This window comes from Notechis scutatus, chromosome 4 (genome assembly GCF_049901735.1).
Source record: "Notechis scutatus isolate UNSWTSFEM ecotype Mainland chromosome 4, rNotScu1.2, whole genome shotgun sequence".
Lineage (NCBI taxonomy): Eukaryota > Metazoa > Chordata > Lepidosauria > Squamata > Elapidae > Notechis > Notechis scutatus.
Window position 1 is genome coordinate 14,955,888 of NC_142012.1, and position 7,671 is coordinate 14,963,558.

The following is a 7,671-nucleotide window of genomic DNA, read 5'->3' on the forward strand; positions in this document are numbered from 1 at the left end:
TTTTATTCATATTTCTGTGATATCTATATTTCTGTAAACCAATAGTTCCATATATTTCGATAAAGAAAACATGTTTACATATTTCTATAAAGCAAGCAGGAACCCAATGGCTGCTTTGCTACCTTGCCCTCATATAAACAACCAAAACCTGAATAGATTTTCATGTATTAAATCAGGGGTCCCCAAACTTGGCAACTTTAAGACTTGTGGACTTCAACTTGAAGTCTTAAAGTTGTCAAGTTTGGAGACCTCTGTATTAAATTATTCCTTCTCCTTGGGGTTTATATCCTGCCTTTCCACCAACAGAGGGTGCTCAAGTCAATAGCAATGTGAGTATATTCTCTACTCTTTGTTTTCACATGCATGTGGGATTTAGTAGTATGTGGGTAGTTATCATTAGCAGATGGTAAATAAATAAACAGATTAGACTTGGTGACTCGACAGATTGTAAAACAGGCTCAGTCAATTCAAAACAATAGAATCAGTAGAGCAGTTCAGCTTGGCAGCAACCTATAACTTTGGGTTTATCCTCATGTCACCTTTTGCAGTGTGTATTTGCCTTGGCAACTGCCCTCCCCCTCCCTTTCATATATCCTTCATTGTCTTCATCATATCCCTAATCCATACTCAAAATAGATTATCTCAACCTTGATCATTTTAAGATGTGTGGACTTCAGTTCCCAGAACTGGCTGAGTAATTGTGGGAGTTGAACTCCACACATCTCAACGTTGTCAAGAAAAGTTGAGAAACAGGGACTTAAACTCTTCTTTAGGTGTTTTAAAGCATTTTCTTCTCCCAACACAGCTTTTGCTGGGAATACAATCTAAGATGCTCCATGGACACTGTGGTTGATGCGGTTGATGATTTGTCAGCTATTATGGCTACTTTAGGAAGCAGTGGCCACATCTACACTCTCTGGTGACAGTTCTGAATAGCAATTTTTGACTTAGGCTGCAAGAGAGACTGGACACCTACCTCAATAGGAACTGCTCTCTGTGCGATACCAGGCATGCCCTTCATAAAATATTTGTCTTAACCTTGGCTTGAGTTTTCTGTATAGTATCAGAGGGAAACTGCAGAGGGAAACTGGAAAGCTTTTGACGTTCTATTATTACACCTCATAAACAATAAAGTGGAGTTCCAGGAGCCTTTGTGGTGTCTGTCTCCTGATCTGACCTACTACTGATATTCTTGTCTGGCTTCTTTCTTCTCCTGAGTATGCCACAATTTGGCATTATTTGAGGCTGAAGTCTACTTCTAGAGAGAAAGCATAATATGCAGGGATGGGCTGCTGGGGGTCCACAGGGGTAGCTAAGATTCTGTGCAGTTCGGAGAACCCCCAAATCCCACTCCTGGCTGACCATGCCCACCCTGCCCCTCCCTTCCCAGAAGTCCCCACGTGGCCCGTTTTGGATGCAGGTAGGTGTAGGGCACACATGGAGGCTTGGGGAGGACAAAAAAATGGGCCTCCCGGAAGTTCGAGAAGACTGGAAATGGGCCCATTTTCAGCGTCCAGAGAGCCTCCGGAGCTCTGGGAGGCTGTTTTCGCCCTTCTGGAAGCTCAAGGAAAGCCTCCAGAGCCTGGGGAGGGCAAAAATGCCCCCCTCCCATGGAGCAGGAGACCGACTAGGCCACTCCCACCATGGCCACACCCACCCAGCAACCGGGCAGAGAACCCTTTGCTAAAATGTTTGAAGCCCACCCCTGATAATATGTAATTACTTTGGACACGTTCTGGCAATGGTGATTGCATAGGGATCAGAGAAAGATTGGAAAGGAAGGAAAGAGAGGAGCCAAAGACCAAAAGCTGTCCAATCACTTCTTAAAAGCCTTCAGAGATAGCACACACTCACAACTTCAGAAGGCAAGCCATTCCAGAGATTAAATGTTCTAAACTGTCAGGTATTTCTTTCTTTCTTTTTCCTTCCGACGATCAGCTGTTCCGACGATCAGCTGTGCCGGGATCCCCCTCACTGTCTTACTGCTTCACCCAGGAGGCTTCCCTGAGGCTCAGGAGGTCCAAAAACGGAGTGCAGGGGGGGTGCTGTGTGCCCTCCGTCACTCCGTTTTTTGCCTTCCTGGGCCTCAGGGAAGCCTTCTGGGAGCAAAAATGGCCCCCAGGAGGCTTCCCTGAGGCCCAGGAGGCCAGGAAATGGAGCATGGGGGCGCTGCAAAAAAAGAAGAAGCCATGCCCACCCAGCCCCATGGCCACATCCACCTAGCCACCCATCTAGCCATGCCCATAGAACCGGTTGTTAAAAAATTTGAATCCCATCCCTGGATGGAAGTCCATGACTGCAAAAGTGAATGACCACTATGAAAGGTGTATGCTGAGTTAATTTGGACATATTAAGAGAATGAATAAAGCCGAATCACAAAATAGAAAGGATGGGTAAGTGGGTCAAATAGATAACAGAATAATAGAGTTGGAAGAGACCTTGAGGGTTTTCTAATCCAACCTCCTGCTCAAGCAGGAAACCCTATTCCAGACAAACAGCTGACCAGTCTCTCTTTGAGCCTCCAATGATGGAGCCCCCAGAACTTGTTCTTGCTATCAGGCAGCTTCTCCTTAGTTCTAGGTTGCTTCTCCCCTTGATTAGTTTCCATCCACTGTTTCTTGTCCTGCTCTCAGGGGCTTTGGAGAATAGCTTGACTCCCTCTTCTTTGGGGCAGCCCCTGAGATATTGGAACTCTGCTACCTTGTCAATCCAGCCCTTCTACTCCCTAGACAAACCCAATTCCTGCTGTATATTTTAGCCTCCAGGCTTTTAATTATGATGTATTTTGTATAGCATACTTTTATTTAAATCTATTTTTAAATGCACATGAACATAAACATTGGCACATGTTTTTGTTGGCTGGGTTATGTGTGTTCATTTCTTTTTCTCTTTTTTTAATTATTCATATACAAGTGAGAAATTACCCAAATTACAAATTAAATTATAAGTTAAATAAACACAATTAAATGATAAACTAAATTATATACCTAGCCAAAAAGAGCAGTGAATTACCTATTTAGGAAATTAGTAGTTAGGAAAATTCTTATGTAAGAAAACTATCTAGCTGCATGTGGATCAACTTTAGGAAGAATGTGAGTTTTCATTAAGTATACATAGCTTCCGCACCATATCTGGGAAGTTTAAGACACCTGTCTGTCCCTGTCCATCCTGAGTGCAAATTGATTCGGCCCTCCACAACAGTCCCTGTTTCTCATAAGACACCTTGGGAAAATTAATTGCCCGTTCTATATGGAAGTCCTTGTAGGGCTAGAGCAAGGGTGTCAAACCCGATTTCATTGAGGGCCGCATCAGGATTGTGTTTGACCTCATGGAGGTGGGGTGCATGGCCAGGATGGGTATAGCCAGCTTGATGTTACTCATGTTGGGGGCATCTGTGGTGGCCCAAGCAATCTGCCAGAGAAAACGGGCTCATGAGCTCCGTTTCTCCCTGTGACGTCCTCCTGCCACCCTCTGCCAGCAAAAATGGAGCTCGGAGGGTGCACGTGACCCCTCTGATCTCCATGTTTGCTGGCAGAGGGTGGCAGGAGGATGTCTTGGCCAAAAACGGAGCCTGGGAGGTCCATGCGTGGCCCTTCCGAGCTCCATTTTTACTGGCAGAGGCCCTGCGGGCTGGTTCTTCACTGTTTCCAGGGTGGCCCCATGGGCCACATCTAAGCACCCTGTGAGCCATATCCAGCTTGTGGGCCTTGAGTTTGAAACTCCTGAGCTAGAGGCTTTATTTTCTTCTGCCCCAGTTAATGATGCCAGAACAAGTACTTGCAATTTCACGAGACGATACTTTATCGTTTTGTTTCTGGTTCACTGGAATTGCAAAGAAGAGATAGATTAATAGCCCTGCATATATATGAAACTAGATCTGGGAGATTGTGATGAGGCAAGACCAAGATGGGTGTGGCCCACCAGCCCCTTGGTGTAACATAGATACTGATAACATATAACAGATAATCAGAGTTGGAAGGGACCTTGTAGGTCATCTAGTCCAACCTCCCGCCCAAGCGGGAGACCCTACACCATTTCTGACAAATGGCAGTCCAATCTCTTCTTGAAAGTCTCAAGTGATGGCACTCCCACAACTTCCGAGGGCAACTTCTGTTCCATTGGTTGATTGTTCTCACTGTCAGAAAGTTTCTCCTTATTTCCAGGTTAAATCTCTCCTTGTTCAGTTTCCATCCATTATTCCTTGTCTGGTGTTGTAATGATGAGGCAGTCGAGTTGTTTGATCATGAACAACTGAATTATGATGATCTTTATTGGAGTATAGTCTTGCATTTATATACATTTTTAGTTATCCTCCATCATTGGTTAATTTTGGTTACTGCTTAACTTTCGTTACTGTTTAGTACAGTAATCCATACAATTAATTATCTCTAATTAAAGTCTAACATATGTTTACTTCCCCTCTCTAATCCTCCTTTATCCATAGATTAGTGACTTAGTTTGCCTGAGTTGTATTTGTTTGGAAACATTCTTTATCTGAGGTTTGCCATCTGAGATTGGAACATTCCTGCAATTACAACTCCACAGTCTGGCTTACAGGCGCTTTAGAAAATAGCTTGACCCCTTCCTCCCTGTGGCAGCCCCTCAAATATTGGAAGATACTGGTAAGAAGTCTGGAGGCAGAGATGGGAGTGGGGGAAAGACAGGAAATCCAGCGGTCAACCTATTCTGCAAAGCGCCTGAAGGCAGGGCAAGAAGCAATGGATGGAAACTAATTAAAGAGAGAAGCAAGCTAGAACTGAAGAGTTCAGAACTGCTCCATCACTGAAGCCTTTTAAGAAGAGACTGGACATTCATTTGTCTGAAATGGTGTAGGGTCTTCTACTTGACTGGAGAGAGCTGGACAAGAAGACCACCAAGGACCCTTCCAACTCCGGTAATGATGATAATGAACTTGCAAAGATTCAACTAAACTTAGCTTCTGTGCAATTATGCAGAGTATTACAACTCAAACATACAAGCAAATCTATACAGCCAAACGCATTAAAAAGCAACAATCACTATGTAGGACAGCATTAAGCTTGCTCAGGGATCAGGCTGGGTTAATTACCACTCCCTGTTCCCTGAGTTGCCAAAAAAGTCTTGTCAACGTCAATTGGATTCCCTCCCCACCCATTGCCTGTCCCTGTCACAATACTGAGATGCAGTTCTTACATGCCTATTGTCCAACTTCTAACCCAGTTAAAGAAAGTGATTGTTGAATCCCCTTGGCTTCATTTCCCCTTCTACCAAGCATCCTCTGACAATGGGAAAGTAACGCCAGTCACTTAACACTTTTTTTAAAAAAAATCTGATGATTTGTCAAATTTGATCAGTTTATCAAAATACAAAGGAAAATGAAAATAACGGGAAAGTAAGGAAGGGAAGAGGAGGAAGTATAGGACAAAAGGAGAACTTTTTTTTTCTACCTCAAACACAAAGTCCATCAGTAAGTTGTATTCTTTTTTTATATAAAAAAAAATTAAAGCAGTCAATGTAGCCTTTTCTGCTAACACCACCAGGTTTTGGATCCATTGTGGGAATTAAAGTATCCTTCCATTTTTTGTGTGTGTAGAGTATTCTTGCTGCTGTTAGCATACATAGCTTCAAAGTTCCATTTCCCCACCCAAGTTCTTTGTCCGTTATCGTTAGCCATTCAGTTGTGGACACTCTATGGATCTCCATGCCTCTCTGTCTTCCACCACCTCCTTCAGATCCACCATTTTCATCCCAATGTCATCTTTTATAGTGTCCAGCCAGTTAGTATTTGGGCAGCCCCTTCTCTTTTTTTCTGCTGATCACTCTTTGTCCATTAAGCCTAAAAGAAAACTCTTCAGTTTTATGTCTGTATGGAGATTCATCCAGTTCATAGTTGTCCCAAAGGTGCATTTTCCAAAAGGCCACTGGACTTTCTTGGGTGTTTTTTTCTCTGAAAATGTTTTCCTTCTCATCCAAAAAGCTTCTTTAGTTCAGTCCAAAGAAAAAAAAACCTCAATAAAGTCCAGTTGCTTTTTGGAAAATGCATGTTTGGGTTTCAGGTTTTATCTTTATATACATTTGAAGAATCTTCCGTATTATAATATGAATCCTACTTGCTTAACTGGCAAACCAAAGATATGAGAATCACCCATTTCAGATAAATATAGGTAACCTGAGGGTGTAAAAACAAAAATCTTGAAATCTTTTAAGAGTACATTCCCAGGAGGTTAATTAAGGTAGAATTTCTGTCAAACGCCTCCTCCTCATGGCTTTCACCTCTGATTTGAATAGCCTCTTCTCCCGTAAATTAAAGGCCTCCTGTTCTGACCAAAGTTTCCTAGACTATAATTACGCTCACGCTTATTTAAAAAAAAAAAAGACTTACTTTATTGCAATGCTGGGAATTGTTTTCATTCCCAAGCTGGAATTAATCTCAAATAGTCCCTCAAGACAAGCAGCCACCTTTCTTTTCTGTGAAGTGCTGCCAATAACAGAAATTTCAAATGAACTAGAAAAAAAAACCAATTGAATTACAAAGAGCTTCAAGAATGAATCTGAACTGAACAAATGACTTTGCTTCCTGCAAAGGTTTTATCATCTTTGCCTGTCCTTTATACCTTTTGGGAGGGGCAATCACCTCCCAGCCTTACTCCCACTCGCCCTTTTTGTTTCAGCTGCTCTCGCCTTCTAGCAACTCTGTGCACAAGCTCTGGAGGCAGCACCCCACACCCAGATGGTCCTGGCCCATCTCTGCATCGGATACAGGACCCTCCTCCGACTCCCGGACTGATCCCCGTTCTTCCCCATTGTCCGATTCTGCTGCCGTCTGCACAGGCTGCTGGCGAACCACAACACCTCCTTTACCTCCTTCTCGGCATTTATCATATTTATTTATTTGACTCTCAGGTTCCAAAGGCTTGCAGAGTTTGCACACCTTGAAGCTAAGCTTTTATCAGCTAGGAGGGAAGATACAGACTTTATATTGCCTAGATAGTAATGAATAAGGTTTTGATTCATCAGTTTGGAATGAGAAGAAGACAGTAGCTGAGTATGGTGGGGCCATACTCTTTGCTAAACTAGAACATGATTTGTTTGATTTGGGTTGCAAGTTTTATAAAACAATTATGATTTGACGCAATAAGCCACAGTTACTACAGCCTTACTTACATAGTTACTTCTGTGAAAAATAATTATCCAGGGACTTACACAATTATTTGAGTGGCGAAAGACATGGGTTATTCATACTGCTGAGTATGATAAAAGAGATTGAGCTTGATTATTTAGAAATGGTTGAGGTTGTTTTTTTTTTTGGCATTCTCTGAACTTGGTTGTTTTTCTGAACGTGCTTCATTGCCAGGCTGAGTAATAAAACTCAAGAGAACATTTTGTATTTGGAGCTAAATTGGGGAGTCTGCAATATTTATTTCATTCATTTATCAAATTTAGAGATTGTTCATCTCACTCTTGGACCAACTCTATATAGGTGTAATGTGCTCCTTAATGAAGGGAACACGTTATGATCTGAACTAGTTGTATGAATTGTATTACTAATTTGCCGGCAAACCATCTCAGTGCACTCATGTATTTTATTGATTATTATATTTTCTGAGAGGGTTGTAGCCAATTTCCAGTTTTGGGCAAAGCTTATTCTGGCTGCAGTTATGATATGCAAAATCAAGTACTGATATTTCTTTT